We start from the raw sequence: 18,740 nt of genomic DNA on the forward strand, positions 1-18,740 counted from the left end.
GTATGGATTTATAGATTTTTCTACATGCCTTTTTCTATGACATGTGTACACTTCTTTTAACAAAAACCATAATCAGATGCTATGTCCCTTCATCTACTAATTATAACTTAGTGGGAGGTAGCTCTTAATTTTCCCCTTGTGGGTAACTAAAATTTTGATGGGGTGATAGGATATACATAGAGTATAGAGGAGTTCACAGATGAAGACCCTTTTGTAGCTGATGACTGTAGACCTTACAAGCTCTCCAGAACTAAAAATTTCCTGTGGGTCCTGTTAGTGACTGTTTCCCAATACTAGCCCAGTGCCTAGTACACACAGATGCTTAGTGTGTTTTCTTGAATGAAAGAACATGTAGGCAGTAGAAAATGAGTATCTTCAATAAAGAATGGTGAGCAAAAGAGAGAAAAGGCAAAAACACTTGGGAAACTTAGTCGAGAAAATGGACTACGCCCACTTTCTCATTTTGCCAGGTAATGGCCATGATACTAAGTTTAAAATCAATTCATTTTCTTAATTCTTGCTCTGTCATTGTTATCATCTACACAGAGTAATAATAGTAATAATCCTCTAGCTATCTGTGCATGTATCTGAACACAGATTATACACTAGTAATTTGTGGATTTTCTTAGTGTAATGAAATTAAAACCATGGTTAAAGGCCACAATAATTTCTACAGAGCTGAGGGAAAAAAGTATTTAAAGAACTGAGCCACAAAGTAAAGATTACTTTAAAATATACATTTGAGTCTCAAGTTTTAAAAAAGGCAGTCACCAGAGATTGGTATCATGTGATAACAGTGACATTTTATTAATAATCTGTCATGTAAAGCTGACATATTAGAAGCTGAATTCTGCTCAGCTTTACAACAAAATCCCATCCACTTTATTGCTACCAGAATTAAATATATGCCATTGAAAGGCTTTAGTAAGCTTAAATATGCTCTAAAGCTCTTTTTTTCCTAATACTTTGTTATCAACAAGTCAAATCGACATAAGTCTAATCTTGATTTTTCCAGATATCCATAGCCTATCAAAGAGGGAGCAAGATAACATACATATTTTTATAGAGGTTGATAAAGTTTGCCTTTGGACAAATAGAAAAGTCTTAGAAACTAAATTACTTGTTCCTGACATGTTGGGAACAGGGGGAAGGCTGGATATAGTGTGGAAATCATATAGAGTAAGTATTAAAAGTTAAGCCTAGGGGATTCACAGATGTATAATTTATTTAATCAGAATTATGTGTGAGCTAGCCAGACAGGAACAATCTATCCAAAGGTGTGAAGAGGTGATAATCCATATGTATTCAGACTAAAGGATTTAGGTAAGGCATTTTGTAACGAGTAAATATCATTGAACGAGTTTTCAAAAAATCAGTTGAAAGTGCCCATCAAAAGTAGGACTCCATTTTCCCTACATATTTTTTTAGGGAAAAAACCCCACAAAACTGCATTTTAACAGTTCTGTGTAATCAATTCATTACTGAATAGGACGCAAAATTATCCAGATAATATTTTGTGCATGCAATGTGTTCTCAAATTCAAACTTCATTTATGTCATCTAAATTTTTTAGCTATGTCTTTCTAATTATATATATATATATATAATTATATATATATTAATATATATATATAATTATATATATATATAAATATATATATAATTATATATATAAATATATATATATAATTATATATATATATATAAATATATATATATAGGATTTCAGAGAGTGTTCATGACTTCAGATTAGACTTCTGTTGCATAATTCAATCTTTCAATTTTGCGTCCAAATAATGCACAGTAATTCATCAGTTTCCACTATTTTCCTTCATGCAGGATGTTACCTGTATGTCTTCTAACTTCATTTTTCCCCAAGCCCTGCCATCACTGTGAAAATAAACTAAGGTAATTTAACTGGCATCAATTACCTCTATATGTGATTTGTGTTTCTTAACTGGATGTTTCCCTTTATCACTTATATTCGGGACACATGAAATACATTCTGAGATATTTATTTCTGAAACCTATGCTGTATTTCTCAGATAAGCTTATTATTTATCTATGTGGAATGGCTAGTGGAGGATAAGAAATATTAGTGCTACTCAGAGTGTCAGAGCCAGTCTTCAAGACAGCTGTTTGTGTTTCACCTTTGTTCTCCCTGCTTTCACTATGACAGAGAGATTGGTAATTTAGAAAAAGTGAAAAACATCTAATTAGCTCTTGATTATTGTACTCAACACTTCATCATCTTTGACTACCTAAAACAGGCAAGAAAACAGAAACAAACACACAAAAATTATCTGAAACAAATCCCAAGCTCTTCAAATATCCAAATATATGGATTAATAAAATTCCATCTTTAGTTTCAAGAATTTTAATCTATAAACCCCAACATTTCCTTATCACATTGTTTCAATATTATGAAGACTTGAAACAATAATTAGCTAATTATTAAAGTAAGATGTTATCTACTTTGCTGTTCTACTTCCATTGTGTTACATTATGAGTTACTCTTAAACCAAGACAAGGCTTAGACTATGGATCCAGAGATGAAAAAATAAGCATTCTAAGAATGTATTTACATCAAGATTGTTACTTTCAAGAAGAAAAGCACATGGAATTCCATAAGTATGTGTACTGCAACCTGCAGCAAACACATGTATGTTCACATAACTGATTCAAAATTTTAAAAAAGAAACAATACTGATTTTTATACCATCCTTTCTATCAGACACAAGTATGTGATGCACTACTGTGTTTTTGGTGAAAAATTTAAAATAAACAAAAATAAATGTATGTCTCTCTCCTCTCTCTCTCTCTCTCTCTCTCTAAATATATATATATACATGTGCATGTATATGTATATATATACACACATACGTATCTCACAAAGTGAGTATTTAATAAAATTTTAATGAAGTGCATATAAGAGTATTCTGCAGTTAATACTTAACCCTGTATTTATTATGGCTGTTATATGCTTATATAATTGGTTACACATAATATTTCAGAGGCAATAAATATATCTTAACAAAAGTTGTATTTAAATGCTTAAAGTTTAGCCTAATAGTCTGATATTTTAATGATCCTATAGAATAATCACATTGCATGGTTTTAGCTCACTTAATAATATGTTATGGAAACAAATTATCATAATTCATTTAGGCTTAAAGTAAAATAATTTTGTTATAGTGCTGAATTTTTATTTCAACATTGTAGTCACATAACTAATTGTGGCGCATGAAACTTATAAATGGGCAATTCATAAATATATATATTGACTTAACAAAATACTACATATCACTTATTTTAATAGCTACATTAAATTAGTAAATAACCATTTATCAATGTCTTCATATTCATGTATAAATTTTATAATAAAATAATAAAACATATACAGAGCAATTACAATTCTAATCCATATCTGTCTATCTTAAATACACAAGATAGTAAACATAGAACAATGTAACACATTGGAGACCATTAACTGTAAAAGTTTAAACAAGTGTTTAGAGAAACCATAATATCTTAGTAACAACAGCCAAGGCCAAAATTTCTTAAATAGGACATAAAAAACTTTGATCATAGAAGGAAAATAAAAAAAAAAAAACTAATAAACTGAAATAAATCAAAATTAAGAACTTCTATTCATCAAAATATATCATCCAGAGAGTAATGAGAAAATCTACCAAAGAGTTGAATGTAGAGTGCAAATATTCAGTGGTGTTGTGGTAAATATTTCACAACCAGCTCTCCAGAAGAAAAACTAAAGCCATAATTTTTGGTGTTTCTCAAAGTATGTTGTGAAAATACTTCTGTCATGACAGATTTTCAAACCCATAATTCTTGACACTTTCATGATTGGTTATGGTTAGTTTTAAGAATGCATTTAAGAATGTAAGAATTAAAAAAAATAAGAATGTTAGTCTAAGAATATATTTAAATCAGGATTATTACTTCGTAAGGAAAAACACATGCAATTCAAACACCATGCATAAAAGGACAATGCAATCTGTGCCATCTACACATTTGCAGAATTGATTCAGAATTTTAAGAAAGATATAATGCTGATTTATTAATTGGTAGTTTTAAATCTTCTACTGGATATACACAATGGCATGTATACATATGTATATACAGCTGTATGTATAAACACAGCCCAGTAAAAGAAGTGCAGATAACTAGTAAGGAAAAAAAGTGGGGGCAAAAGATTTAGAACATTTCAACAAAGAGAGTAGCCACATGAGAAATAAGCACCAAAACAAGTGCTTAATAACATTAGTCTTCAAGCTATTCCAGTTAAAATACCCCTATTCACATATCAAAACTGCTAAAGTTCAGAATGAAAAATCCCAGTGTCAGTGACTATAGTTCTTAAAACTGACAAACACTTGGGGAATTGTCAGTACGTACTGAAGCAGAACATGTGCATATCCTGTGTACACAACAAAATACATGTGTTCTCCAAAAAGACATGTTCTTGATATCCAAATTGGCACTATTGATAAAAACCAAAGTCTGGAAGCTACTTAAGTGCCTATCAATATCAGAAAGGGTTAATAATTTGGTCTATCCACACAGTTGAATACTACACAGCAATGAAAATGAGCAATTTACCATTGCATGCAATTTTACAAATATAATGTTGAGCAAAAGAAACAAATCAGTACAGACTGTATGATTTCATTTATAGCATATTAAAAAGAGGCAAACCCTACTTCTAGAAGTGAAGATACTGCTTATGCTCTGTAGGTTTAGTGACTAGAAGGAGTATAAGAGGGCTTCAAACTACTCTAAAGTTCTTTTTTTAAAAAAAAAAAAAAAAACATATGTTAGTATTGGTTATATGGGTGTTTCATTGTGTAACAATTCACTGATATTGTGTACTTAAGATATAACTAATTTTCTGTATGTATGTTATATAAGATAATTAAAACACTGAAGATAACAGTAATTTAAAAACATTTTTGTTCCTTATTATAAATTGAAATAATTTATTTTAAGAAGTTAATTCAGGTATATTTGTGAAATATAATTTCAAACTTAAAAATAAGGGACATGGGGATAAAATTATTACTCTAAGCGCATCTAAATAATTCCTCCAAATTTTTCCCATTATCAGCAAAGTTCTCCTGGTAGGGCAGAGGAATTTCACTTTCCTCCTATGTGATGCTTTTTAACTTGTTTTTAATAATCCTATATTGAATGTTTCTTTTAAAAGTAATGAAAAAGTATGCCTTACAGATCCTAGAGATGGTTGTTATCTACAGTCATTTAAAAACATCTTTTTCAAGATACACTGCAATAATGCTATATGCCCAAATAAACAGGAGCTTTAATCAACTGCCTTTGTATTTCCAAGGATATCATTTCCCCCAAATATAAAATGTATGATACAAATGCCCACATTATCTGGATTTTATATACTTATTACAAGGTAAATCTTTATTATGTTTACTATTAAGCAACAGATAAACACTGAAAGTTGGCTTACTGAAAATTAATTTCATCAGTTTAACAGTAACACAAATAAACTCATGTTTATTTATATTTTGTAGTCATCAATTATTAGTATAATCAGATTCACATTTTTAACTCTTATTGAATACCTATAACCACAGAAGTTAATTAATAATTAATGCCTTAAAAACTGCGTTAGAAGTCACTTGTTATTTCTTAGCATTTTATTTCCATAGTTACACATTTTACTCTCAACTTTCTGGAGCTCTAACGTCAAGCTTCATGGAGGAACCCAATTTTGATACAACTTGACAGGTGATAAAACAAATTTTACTTTCAATAACTCATTACCATCAAATGGACTTCATTATGAAAAATTTAATAGATAAAATTGTCATTCATGTCCAAATAATTTTTTTAGTGGTACCAATCCTTACCTTTCTGGTCCATGTCTTCAGATTTACATAGAAATCTATCAATGACTATATCAAATAACTGTATTACTACAATTTACCCAAGAACATAAATATTTTTATAGAAAATATCACATAATTTCTTCAACACGTATGGCAAATTCTCAAATGGCTTGTTTGAATTTACTTTACTTTAAAAAAAACTGGACATGATCAAAAAGAGGTAATGAAAATAACTCTAAAATTAGGTATATTAATTATAATCTTACCGTAAGCTCACAGGTTAGGAATTCAAAGAAAATGTTCACCACCCTGAGACCTAGAAAAGTATAACCCAAAACATTTTTTTATTAATACTAGTATTCAATTTAAATTCAAGAACCATAAAAGGTTAGTAATTCAATATGCAAAATGTTATAAGTAATTAGTGTACATATCACTTGAGAAACATTTTTGAGTACAATATTTGTCTGAAATAGCATTACCAGTTACCCATCTTACATCAAACTATTGTGATTTAAGATTAATTATTCTAATTTTGGTTCTTTAACATGCAGTGATGACAAACAAGCAGACAATTATTGTCTACTTTGCTTCTTGTAGGAGTATAGGTGATGGATACAGTTGCAAGCTTAATGTATTTTGTTAGAGAACCTTCTCTGTTACATTCATTTAATAACGTCAAATAAAACATACATCCCCAGACATGAACATTTGCAATCACGTACACATACAGATGTGGCTATCATACCATAATCCTCTTAAATCTTAGCTTTATCCATTTTAATCACTAATAGATAACTCTCCATGATATATTCTATAAAGTATGCAGTAATTTTAAAGGCTATATAGTACTCCATCATTCACTGTATATCATAAAGATATCTGACTTAATAATTATGCTAGTTATTATTATTGTCTTTAAATCAGCTTTAAAATAAGTCAGTTAGTTACCATTGCGTGTGACCTCATACAATAGCTACTGAGCCCTTTATAAAAGTGTTCTCATTTTGATGCAGTGGTAACTTTGTCAGCGCACATTATTCAGCCATCTAGTTTGTTTATTGTTTCATAGATACTGTCATTAATAATTGATAGAAGAAAACTAAATACTTAATATCTGCCCTCAATGAAGAAATTATTAATACTTGCAAACCCTTAAGAAGATTCATGAATGACTGATAGGTCTATAAACAGGTGCTCTACTGTGTAATCTCTACCTAATTGCAATATAAGATAAAATAGAAAAATTGTAATACATTGAGACTTTTATGTCAATTCTTCAACGGTTGGTACTGTTTTGGGAGGAAGCGTTTTTCTCAAGTGCTTATGTATTAAACTGTTTCAACTTGTTTCTACTATAATTGAAGAAAATAGTTTATATAACTTCATTTATCTGATGAAGGAATAATACTTAATTCTTAGGAGGGATTATCGTATGTGAAAGTGAATCTGACAGTAAAATGAACCACTTGAGGGGTGACATAAAATGTTTATTTTTGATGAAATGTTAGAGAAAAACAAAATATCACTATCACAGAGGTGCAAAGAAGTACATTACAATTCTAGTAGACCTTCCAGGTTCATTCATTTACTATCACTTTCTGCTTTCACTGACCCTCTAGGAGCAGGGATGGAGAAGAGGTTTTCAGGAGACCTATTTCTTATTGACATTTGTGAAAGGAGAATCCTCTGTAAAGAACCAAGTGTGGTTTGAAATGTTTGCTCTTTAAAAAGCTAATCAATGAATTAGAGTGAACTTTCTTCTTGCCCTCTCTTTATATCTAACGGTACAGCAAATTAAATTTTGGCCAAATGTTAAAAGGCTGAGTATTAGAATCAACATTTGGCTGAAGCTAAATATTACCATTGTAGAATAAACTTCTTAGATACACAAATTAAAAGTTTTAATTGTTATTACCATTTTATTATTAAAAGTTTGAAGTCAAGCTTTAAGGTTTTCACATTATAGTGCAGATACAATAATTTCTTTTAGCACGATCAGATGCTAGATTATTCCTGCAGGTACTATGTTGCATATTTGCAATATCAAATTGATGCTTTTAACATAATAATGGAATTTCAACATAAAAAGCACATAAAGAGATTTATGTCCTTTTGTTGTATCTAGAATGTTTATCTGCATTTGAAAGTGAATATTTTGATATTAACAATAAATCCAAAAGACATCCTTATTTGTATTATTGACATTGTTTTACTGATCAGATATGTTGGGTATGTAGAGTGTAAATTATAGCTCATATTTAAGTTCAGGGATTCCAGAAATGATATTCAGAATATTTGACTAGTTGGCCTTCCGAGGACAAATCCAAACCAGAGGGGTAATTTTATATATATAAGACAGTCAGGACAGGCGCAGTGGCTCATGCCTGTAATCCCAGCACTTTGGGAGGCCGAGGCGTAGGGACTGCCTGAGCTCAGGAGTTTGAGATTACCCAGGGCAACATGGCGAAACCCTGTCTCTACTAAAAATACAAAAAAAATAACTGGGTGTGGTGGTGTGCTCCTCTAGTCCCAGCTACTTAGGAGGCTGAGGCAGGAGAATCACTTGAGTCCCAGAGGTGAGGGTTGCAGTTAAGCCGAGATCATGCCACTGCACTCCAGCTTGGGCTATGGAGTGAGATTCCTCCTCACACACAAAAAAAAAAAAAAACAGAAGATGGTCAAAGCAGAAATATGGTTTATTCCAATGTTAGCTTACCATTTTCAATGATTTGTGGAGCTTGACTCAGGCAAGGATACATTTAAAAAGGAAAGTGTTGGCTGGGCATGGTGGCTTACATCTGTAACCCTAGGACTTTGGGAGGCTGAGACAGGAAGATTGCTTGAGCGTAAGAGTTCAAGACCATCCTGGGCAATATGGAGAAACCCCATCTCTACAAAAAATACAAAAATTACCCAAGAGTGGTGGTGTGTGCCTGTACTCCCAGCCACTTGGGGGGCTAAGGCAGGATGATCACTTGAACCCTGGATGTTGAGGCTACAGTGAGCAGAGATTGTGCCACTGCATCCAGTCTGAGGAACAAAGTGAGACCTTGTCTCAAAAAAAAAAAAATGTAAATAAATAAAAATAAAAAGGAAAGAGTTTATTTTAACATGGTGTGCATAAATAACTATTTTTGAGGAGTGATTTGTGAGGAAGGACCAGTTATTAAACTGTCAGTGACATTAACACTAGGTTAGAGTTTTATCCTTGATTTCAATAAATTTTATTTCACATAAGACTGTAGCTAAATGAATTGGATCACGTTGGATGTGGTAGTTCACGCCTGAAATCCCAGCACTTTGGGAGGCTGCAGCAGGTGGATCACCTGAGGTCAGGGGTTCGAGACCAGCCTGGCCAACATGGTGAAACCCCCTTCTCTACTAAACATACAAAAATTAGCCAGGTGTGGTGGTGTACACCTGCAGTCTCAGCTACTCAGGAGGCTGAGGCAGGAGAATAGCTTGAACCCGGGATGAAGAGGTTGCAGTGAGCTGAGATCACACTACTGCACTTCCACCTGGGTGACAAAGTAAGACAATGTCTCAAAAAAAAAAAAATTGGATCAGATATACTTCTCTCATTTGTACTAGTTACTTGATGAGCAACCATTCAGAAAGCATCAATGTTAAGCCAAGTAAGCAGACTTCAAAAGAAATTATTGAAAATTTTATAATTCTGGTATTCTAAACCTACCATGCCAAATAAGAAATGCTTCAGTTATGTATGAATGACTATCAAGTTACTTCAGAAATCCTGAAGAGTTATATAGTTCAAGTACAACTTTTGAGTATTATTTTAGTATTTCCATAGATAAATGCCTTTAATGAATGGATTTATTGGAACTACAATGCAGTGTTTGGAGAAATTCATGAAAATAGCATCCTAAATGGTGATTTCTCCCTCCTTAAATGAATTAGAGTTCTTCACCTCCTCTTGACTTAATTTTACAGGGAGTCCAGAAATTTGGGGGTGGGAGAGGAAATTGTACCTAAAATTTTTTGGAAACCTAAAAATTAGAAAAGCATTTTAAATAATAATTTAAAGAATTATAAACACTTCAAAATGATTGGGAATAATTATAAAGGCAGTTTGTTGAGTTTAGAAAATAATATTTAATCAGCAATAGAAAAATGGTACTGCAATAGGATTTCTACAGTTCATCTCATGTATCCTTGATGCTCAGAAAAGTTTTATGTGTTAGAGATTATTTTCCACATTTTCACAGAGGAAAGCTAACTGTTGCCTAAATAAACTACAAAAAGTCTTACTATTAATATGTTTTAAAGTCAAAACTGAACCTGAAATTAATTAAATTCAGAATCCCAGGTAAGTCATATACCAGGATAGAATAATATTAGTAGATAACATTCACGAAACATATAATGAATGTAAGATTCTGATCTCAGTATTTTTATGTATTAACTCATTTAATTCTCATAATTATATTTCTAGTTTATAGAAACTAGTCATATCTTAGCCATTACATCTCTATATGATAGTTGACCATTGTACACTATTTTTACAAGTACTATTTCAATACACATATATTCATTTATTCTTTTCAGTTTTAGGAGTCAAGTAATTTTACATTTATTATAACTCTAATATTATCTTAGTTGGCTGGTCCTTATTAATAACTGCAGTTAACATTTACTGAACACATACTATGTGCCAAGAAGTGTGTCAAAGGCTTTAAGTTCATCTCATTTAATCTCCATAGCAATCCTACCAGGTATTATGAGTATCTAAGTTGTATAAATAAGAACATTGGCTAGAGAGGTAAACAAATATATCCAAGGATAGAGAACTAGTAAGTAATATAGTAGAGTTTAATAATTATTTTATTATTATTTTTTAAGTTCTGGGGCACATGTGCAGCATGTGTAGGATTGTTGCATAGGTAAAATTGCCACAGTGGTTTGCTGCACCTACCAAATTATCACCTAGGTATTACGCCCGGCATGCATTAACTCTTTTTCCTAATCCTCCCCTACCAACTCCACACCTCCCCTGACAGGCCTCCGTAAGTGTTGTTCCCCTCCCTGTATGTTCAGCTATAGTTGAGTTTTAAGCACAAACTTTCCTTCCCTTTAGTTAGATGTAGCTTAGAAATTCAGATTCTTTTTTTGTATAAACTTGTGGGATATAAGTGTAATTTGCTATATGCATATATCACATAGTGGTGAAGTCAGGGCTGTCAGTATGTCCATTACCAAAATAAGATCCATTGTACCCATTAAGTCATTTGTCATCATTCACCTCCCTCCCACCCCCTCAGCCTCTGAGTTTCCACTGTCTACCAACCCAAGCTCTAAGTCCATATGAACATATTATTGAGGTCCCGCTTATAAGAGATAACATGCTGTATTTTTCTTTATGTGTCTGGGTTGTTTCACGTAAAATAATGACCTCCAGTTCCAACCATGTCGCTGCAAAGGCATGTTATTTTTATGACCAAATAGTATTCCATACTATTTTGTGTGTGTGTGCGTGTGTGTGCGCGCGTGCATATGTATTACATTTTCTTTATTTAATCATTTCTTGATAGACAGGTTATTCCATATCTTTGCTACTGTGCATAGTACTGCAATAACCATACGACTGTAGGTATCTTTTTGATACAATGATTTCCATTTGGGGGGTATATATCAAGTAGTGGGATTGCTAGATCCAAGGGTGGTTCTATTTTTAGTTCTTTGAGAAACCTCCATACTGTTTTCCATAGAGGCTGTACTAATTTACATTCCCATCAACAGTGTATAAGTCTTCCCTTTTCTCTGTCCTGGCCAACATGTTTTTTGTCTTTTTATTAATAGCCATTATGATTGATGTAAGATGATATGTCATTGTAGTTTTAATGATCATTTTTCACGTGCTTGTTGACAATTTATATGGTTTCTTTTGAATGATGTCTATTTGTGTCCTTAGCGCCTACTTTCTTTGTTTATTTATTTATTTATTTTTGAGACAGAGTCTCTCTTTTTCACCAAGGTGGAGTGCAGTGGCACGATCTGGGCTCACTGCAACCTTTGTCTCTTGGGTTCAAGGGATTCTCCTGCCTCAGTCTCCTGAGTGGCTGGAATTACAGAGTCCCACCACCATGCCCAGCTAATTTTTACTTTTTTTTAGTAGAGATGGGGTTTCAGCATGTTGGCCAGGCTGGTCTCGGACTCCTGACCTTAAGTGATCCACCCACCTCGGCCTCCTAAAATGCTGGAATTAGAGACGGGAGCTACAACACCCAGCCCTTAGCCTACCTTTTAACGGGATTCATTTTGTTCTTATTAAGTTGTTTGAGTTCATTGTAAATTCTGTATAAACTGTCCCCCATCAGTCATCATTTTCTGCTATTCTATGGGTCGTGTGTTCACTGTATTGATCAGATTCTTTTAAAGGGAGGATGTGTGAAAGAAATTGGGGGCTTGCATTTTAGTCAATTCAGAAAAAAACTAAAGTCGTATCTTCGTAAAGCAGTATATAACTATATTTTCAATTTTTTATACATCTATAAGAAGAGTAAATAAAAAGCTTCTAGTCTTACAACTCTAATTAATTATAATTAATTTTAGATAGTGACATCCCCACAGTACCTAGCTCATTAAATGCTAAATTAAAACTATGCATTATTTATCAGACATGCCAAATTCTAGAGTTTGATGCCAATAAATTTTAGAATACATAACATTGTTCTAAAATATGTAAATTCTAGGTAATGTAACAATGATTTTGGCATAAGTTATCAGGAACACTTTCTTGCAAAACCAGATACCCTTTTATCCATTTAGAAAAATGCAAATAATGCTTTAAAAAAATAACTTTGAACTCATACTTCTTTCAAAAGACTGAAGCTTATCATCTCAAAAAGATAATTCCTATTATAATTGTAGGCAACACATTTGGGAAAAAATGTAGAATGTTTCAGTAAAACCTTGCATATTATAAACTCTCAAAAAATAATCAGTGACCATCTAAGTGCTGCAATAAAGAAATAATAACTGAATAGGCTCTTAATGATAAAAATACCCTGTATTTAGGTGTTAGAGTTTACCTTATCCAAATCTTCTCAATGTCTTATTCAATGCCTGTCTCATTTTTTACAAAAAAGATCTTAAACCCAGGAAAAGGTGGAATAACTGATGAATGGTGAGACTAGCAACTCATCCTATGAATAATGTATGTAAATCTGTTGTATAAAGTGGTATATAATGCTAGTTCATTGATTACTACATTTATTCAATAAATATTTATTAAACAATTATTTACCAGCCACTATCATAATACAATGTGAGGTTAAAGTGATACAATAAGACAAGTATCATAATAGGTCTTGTGCTCTGGTTACCAATGTTTAATAACTGTATATTTTATTGCCACTTCAAAAACAAATAAATATTGTACAATTGCACTCTATAATATCTTCCCAAGATTATCCGTTAGGTGTTCCAAAATCTAGCTTGGGAAGTTTTAAATAAGTTTGAATGGGTTTAACACTATGGCAGAAACTTTTAGTTATCCCTCAATATCCATCTTACCTTACTTATTTTTTGCTAGGTCATGACCACTTGGAATAAAACAATGATCTTTAGTCTCAGTGCCAAAAGATTAACTTCTGGCAAAAGCACACATGTGGTTGTGGAGTAAACAAAGTCTAAGCAGTGTCAGTGAATGCAAGAGGCCTGTTCATCTATGTCCCTCCTTCCATAATTTAAATTTCTGGTTAGAATGCAGAATTAATGCCCGGAGCTTCAGCAGTCATTTTGTATTTTAAGAGGCCACCCTAACCTCTTTGTTTCTCAGACTTCCAGGTAGAGTAATTAAAACAGGAAGAAACTGGATCAAATGACAGTGTGGCATGTTATCTCAGACTTGGATGAACTGTTTCTCGAATTTGAGAGACAAATAAATTCTATACAAACAAAAAGCAGATTCAAGTTTACCAGAGAATAAGGGTGGGAGGAATGGGGAATGCCTGCTAATGGGTACAGAATTACCTTGGGGATAACCAAACTATATCTCAATAAAGCTGTTATTTTAAAAAGGTCCTTATGTTAGTCTATTAGTTTATATCTTAAATAATGTAAATGTATTTTGTATTTTACAAAGATAATTGTGTAGTATATTATTCTGGAGACTCAGATTTGTCTGATTTTCTGAACCTGCTATAAAGCATTAGCACATTAGTATATATTAGAATAAATAAAATAATAAATAAATAATCTCTGTCTTCAATTGTCTAAAACCTATTGGAAAGAAAAGGCTATTCATGGATTAACACCAAGACAAATCGTTAACCTCCCAGGGTGGTTTTTGGAATTTCATTATATAATTGAAAGTCATTTGAAAGTTTACTGGTTACTACATAACAAAATGCATGCTTAGAAAATCTAAGAAAAGTGTTGCCAATAAATAATATAGGCCAGAACTTGTATTTTAGCCAGTTGGTCGTGGTGCCTTTGATAGCCACCTCAGTGAGTGATCATCTGTTCTTAAATTATGCTCACAAAATCCAAAATGTAAAAACCTCTAAACAAAGTTTTATACTCATTTAAAAGGCATAAAATGAAAATAACGACTACAAAGATTTTGGGCATCAATGATATATAAAAATAACATTAAACAAGTGGTAATTCATGTCTCTTAATTGAAAAATTTTACATCTTTATGTTTAATATTTTGACTCTGAGGCATGACTACTCTGAAAAATGCCTCTCTAAATTATTCAGAACATGAAAATCTTTTTAAAATCTTTGAAGTTGTGTTGAAAAGGTTGACAACAATAACCTCAAACTATAAATGGGTGTATTCCAAAAACATCCTCTGAAGTCCTTTTCATGAGTGACATTGTCATAATTTTCCCTAGTTGACAATGAGCCACACTAATTGGTAAAGCTTAAAGAAATAACAATGCTCATCATAAAACTTGCCTTGTTATAGATACCTATGCATTTAAGAAGAAATTAAAATTATAAATTCTAACTCATAGCATAATATAATGATCCTTTCATTTCTGGAGATCGTCATATTGGAAAAGCTGTAAGTCTGTGTGAAAGTTCACAGGATTGGTATAGCCTTGACATAAATTCACTGTAACTATGGCAACATTCATTTTCATTTCACTTCAACTGTTGCACCAGCTCAGATAAGCTTGAAGACTCAGTCTTATAGTTGCCATTATGACTAGCAGATCCTTATCACTCCCTATTCTGAAAATATACAGCAGCATTTGGGTGGCACTGGTCCCTTTCTCTCTTACTTGCCGTGGATGGCTACTTTAATCAAGCCCTGAAAGTATCCTGTATTTTCTTCTTCTTTCATCCTTACCATACTTTCTTGCCAATTGCCAACTCAGAGGCAGAAGCAAAGTATACAGTGGTACCTCTCAAACTTAAATGCACATAAAAGTCACCTGAGATTTTTGTTTGTTGAACTACAGATTCTCACTGACAGCTCTGTCTTGCTAGAAATACGGAATCTCAAGCCCCACCTCAGAAACATGTATCAGAAGCTTCATTTTAGCAATACTAGCAAGCTATGTACAGCTTCTTAAGCTATGGTTTCCTTATCTCAAAAATAGTTCATGTACATGAAGTGTCCTACAACCTCTGTCTTCTCTTAATCTCCCCTCTCTCAAATCTACCCCATCTCATTTAGATAATGTTTCACAAAACCGTCTCAAACTTTTAATTTTTGGAAAAGAAAGCTACTACATTAAGCCTTTTGATTCCATCACCATTACTATTATTATTTGCTATGCTGCCACACAACTAGACTTCTATGTTGCTCATGTTTCACCATCACTATTATTTCTCTACAATTACCTAACCATTATATTCCTAATGCTGTATCCACTAAAGTGAACTATTTCCAACTCTCTCCTATTCTGCTCCTGCGTCTCTCTCCTGCTATGACATGACTTGTGCACATATTAAGTGGATGAAAGTCATTCATGAGAACAACTTCGACTTTTTTATTCGACCCTTCAAAAATCCACATTCATCTTCATTCATTCCTTTTCTATTACTTTATTTTCAAGAAAGGATCTCTCTCCCCCTCATATTTTTGCTTTTATTCCCTCTTTTCAGTCCTGAATTAACATGCACGCTTTATGCTTTTTCTAATAATAACCAATTTCTCATTCTCCACTTGATCTTTATTTTCAACCTGTAATGTCTAGGCTTATCTCTCCTGGAGAACTTTGCCCTTGACCAGCCTGAGTCTTCAAGCTGTCTTTTATTTTCTTCTTGTGTGGATACTCTACACTTCTTATGATTTGCAACATATTTTTCAGCCAAAAAACTCTAATGATGCCCTTGATTGAACATCTACAATGGTGCCAAGACATCAGATTCCACGTTCCTTTGAAAACCATCATCACCCTGGAACATTTACAGCACACAGTATTTGTTAACAACTTTTTCCTTTATGAAATTCTCTTTTTCCAGGAATTATAAAACTGCTTTCTAGTTTTGGATTATTATCATTTTCATTTCATTTTGTTTTTATATTATTATGATTACATCTTTTTGTCTTTGTCTTTACTTTCTCTTCTTCCCAGTACAGACAGTTTAACAGCCTATCTCAGTGGCAGACACAATACCTAGGGACATAGCTGTGCTCATGGATGTTTGAGTGAGTTCAAGAATCAAGGTATAAATATATTTTCTGATCCTGTCCTCTTTCTACTTATTCCTATATGAACCTGCACTTAGATACTTGGTTGCAATCTTCATCTTTATAATTTTCATCTTCAATTTACATCTTAACTTTCCAAATTAGTATTACTAGACCTGAATGTATTTCTGGTCTCGGTGCTACTTTCCCAAACTTCCTGCTAGATATTTCTACCTATATATTGCACAATTGCCTTGAATTTAACATTTCCAAAACAAAATTTATCCCCTTCCCAATAAAACCCACCCTGCTCCTCGGATTGTTCTGTTAGTGATGCTTCTAACTTATCATTCACACAAACCTAAAAGGTTATTCATTACTGATTCTTCCCTTTCTTTTCATCATTTCATCCAATCACTTTTCAAGCCCAGCAATTCTACCTCTGCTGTCTTCATGAAAATGAACAAAGACCATCCAGATGTGAATAAACAGAAACTATTTATTTGCAGTTGGCTATAGCAAGGAAATCAGCCATTCATCATTTGCATTTGCCAGAGACTCAAAGGCAGGTGGAGAACAGGAAAACCTAACAGCGAATGAAAAGGGGAGGCTTGAGATGCATTCTGATTAGAGATAAATTAATGTGGAGAAACTGGAAGCAGGCTAACTAGAAGCAGAGCAACCTATATGATTGCTTTGGGAAGTATATTTGGCTTTCTCTGGTTGGTTCTGCATTGGAAGAAGGGGGTAAAAATTAAGGAAGTTGGCAGTCAGTGACCTGAAAATGTCCCCAAAGTCCTGGCCATTCTGAATCAATTGCAGAGGCTGTGGATTGGTTTTCTGGGCTAATTGCCGTGAAGGTGGTAGGTCAAAGAGTTTTGTCACATATGTTCTGGCCGTTATCCATTTTTATATTGTCTCTCTTCTCTCATTTTTCTTTCTCCCCTTCCAATCACATGGCCATCCCTCAACTCAGCCAGTAGTTTTGTTGTATACTACATTATTTGGTTCTTGAGATCAAATTGTCTCATCTTTCTATAACCAAAGAAGAGCACAATAATATTTAAGAGTGTATTGGTTTAACAAACACTTGCTAATACCCAAAAAACAGTATAATTGGTATAATGGGAATTATTATGTAGTCATAAGTATAGAGTAAGATTATAATTCTTATGAGTTGAGTTTTATGTACCAAGACACTTTTTAGTAATAAAAATATTTTCATTGAACATGATTGTTTCTTCTAAGTTGTCAGTTGCTCAATATGAAACCTATACAAACTATATTCAGGATAATTTAGCTAATCTCAAGACACAACATTATTTCTTATGATTCTATGAGGTGAAACATCTTTATTCAATAACTTAAATAACATTTTCTTAAAATAGAAAAACCCATAAATAAATGTTTCTCTACCATTTATGCGAAATATGCAGCATATTGATAAATAAAAGGGATTTAGTTAGAGAACATCTAAATTTTTAGCCCTGTGTACAGACCTAGGCTACTCTGACATATGCCTGTCAAAAATAGAGGGGGGAAAAAGAGATATATTACCATAACATGATTTCTACAATCTCTGATTTTATTAGTATATCAAATTTGTTCCACTTTATCAGTGTTTAAAGAAGTAATCAGTCATGATCTTATTCTTCCTTATCAATTAGCAAGTATTTATTGAACATCTATGTTCCTAAGTACCATTTCAGATACTGGAGAGCATAAGGCATCACTCCCTCCTGTGATGTTGAACTAAGGAAGCCAGTCTATCATAGCAATGTTGAAAAATATAAAAGGAGGGAAAGTATGTATATACAGGCAACAAAATGTGTTGTGCAAATATAATTGTTGTAAATAGGGGAGACAAAAAAATATTTTACAGGAAAATAACCCTGGAATCAACTTCAGGGTTCTACTATTTTAGTTGTATTACATCTGGCAAGTTACTTAACTTATGGAGGCCTCAAAAATAATTATAATTGTTAATAATATATGAGACGATAGTAATGGTACAAGCAAACATATGTACATATTACATGTGTCTTAGGGTTTTTAATATACTAACCTGTATAATCCTTCTAACAACTCTGAGTGGTAGGCACTTTTATTTATTTTATAGACTAACTTAGGCACAGGAAAATTAAATTACTTGCCCATGGGCATAGATCAAGACAGGAGAGGGGCTTGCTAACGACACAGAATTATATGCTTCTAGAACTATTATTATTATTATTATTATTATTTTGA

At 32.7% G+C, this 18,740-nt stretch overlaps 1 protein-coding gene across 45 annotated transcripts in view; it reads right to left on the reverse strand.

The window, feature by feature from the left end:
* Positions 1–18,740, reverse strand: part of PTPRD (protein tyrosine phosphatase receptor type D) — a 2,344,803-nt gene that overhangs the window by 1,253,773 nt on the left and 1,072,290 nt on the right. For all 45 annotated transcript variants that reach the window (XM_037744085.1, XM_037744087.1, XM_017544042.2 and 42 more), the window contains exon 7: positions 6,145–6,194. The gene's annotated coding sequence lies outside the window, so the exon portion shown is untranslated. The remainder of the gene's footprint in view (positions 1–6,144; positions 6,195–18,740) is intronic.

The sequence above is a fragment of the Cebus imitator genome, unplaced genomic scaffold, assembly GCF_001604975.1.
Source record: "Cebus imitator isolate Cc_AM_T3 unplaced genomic scaffold, Cebus_imitator-1.0 Scaffold164, whole genome shotgun sequence".
Taxonomy (NCBI): Eukaryota; Metazoa; Chordata; class Mammalia; order Primates; family Cebidae; genus Cebus; species Cebus imitator.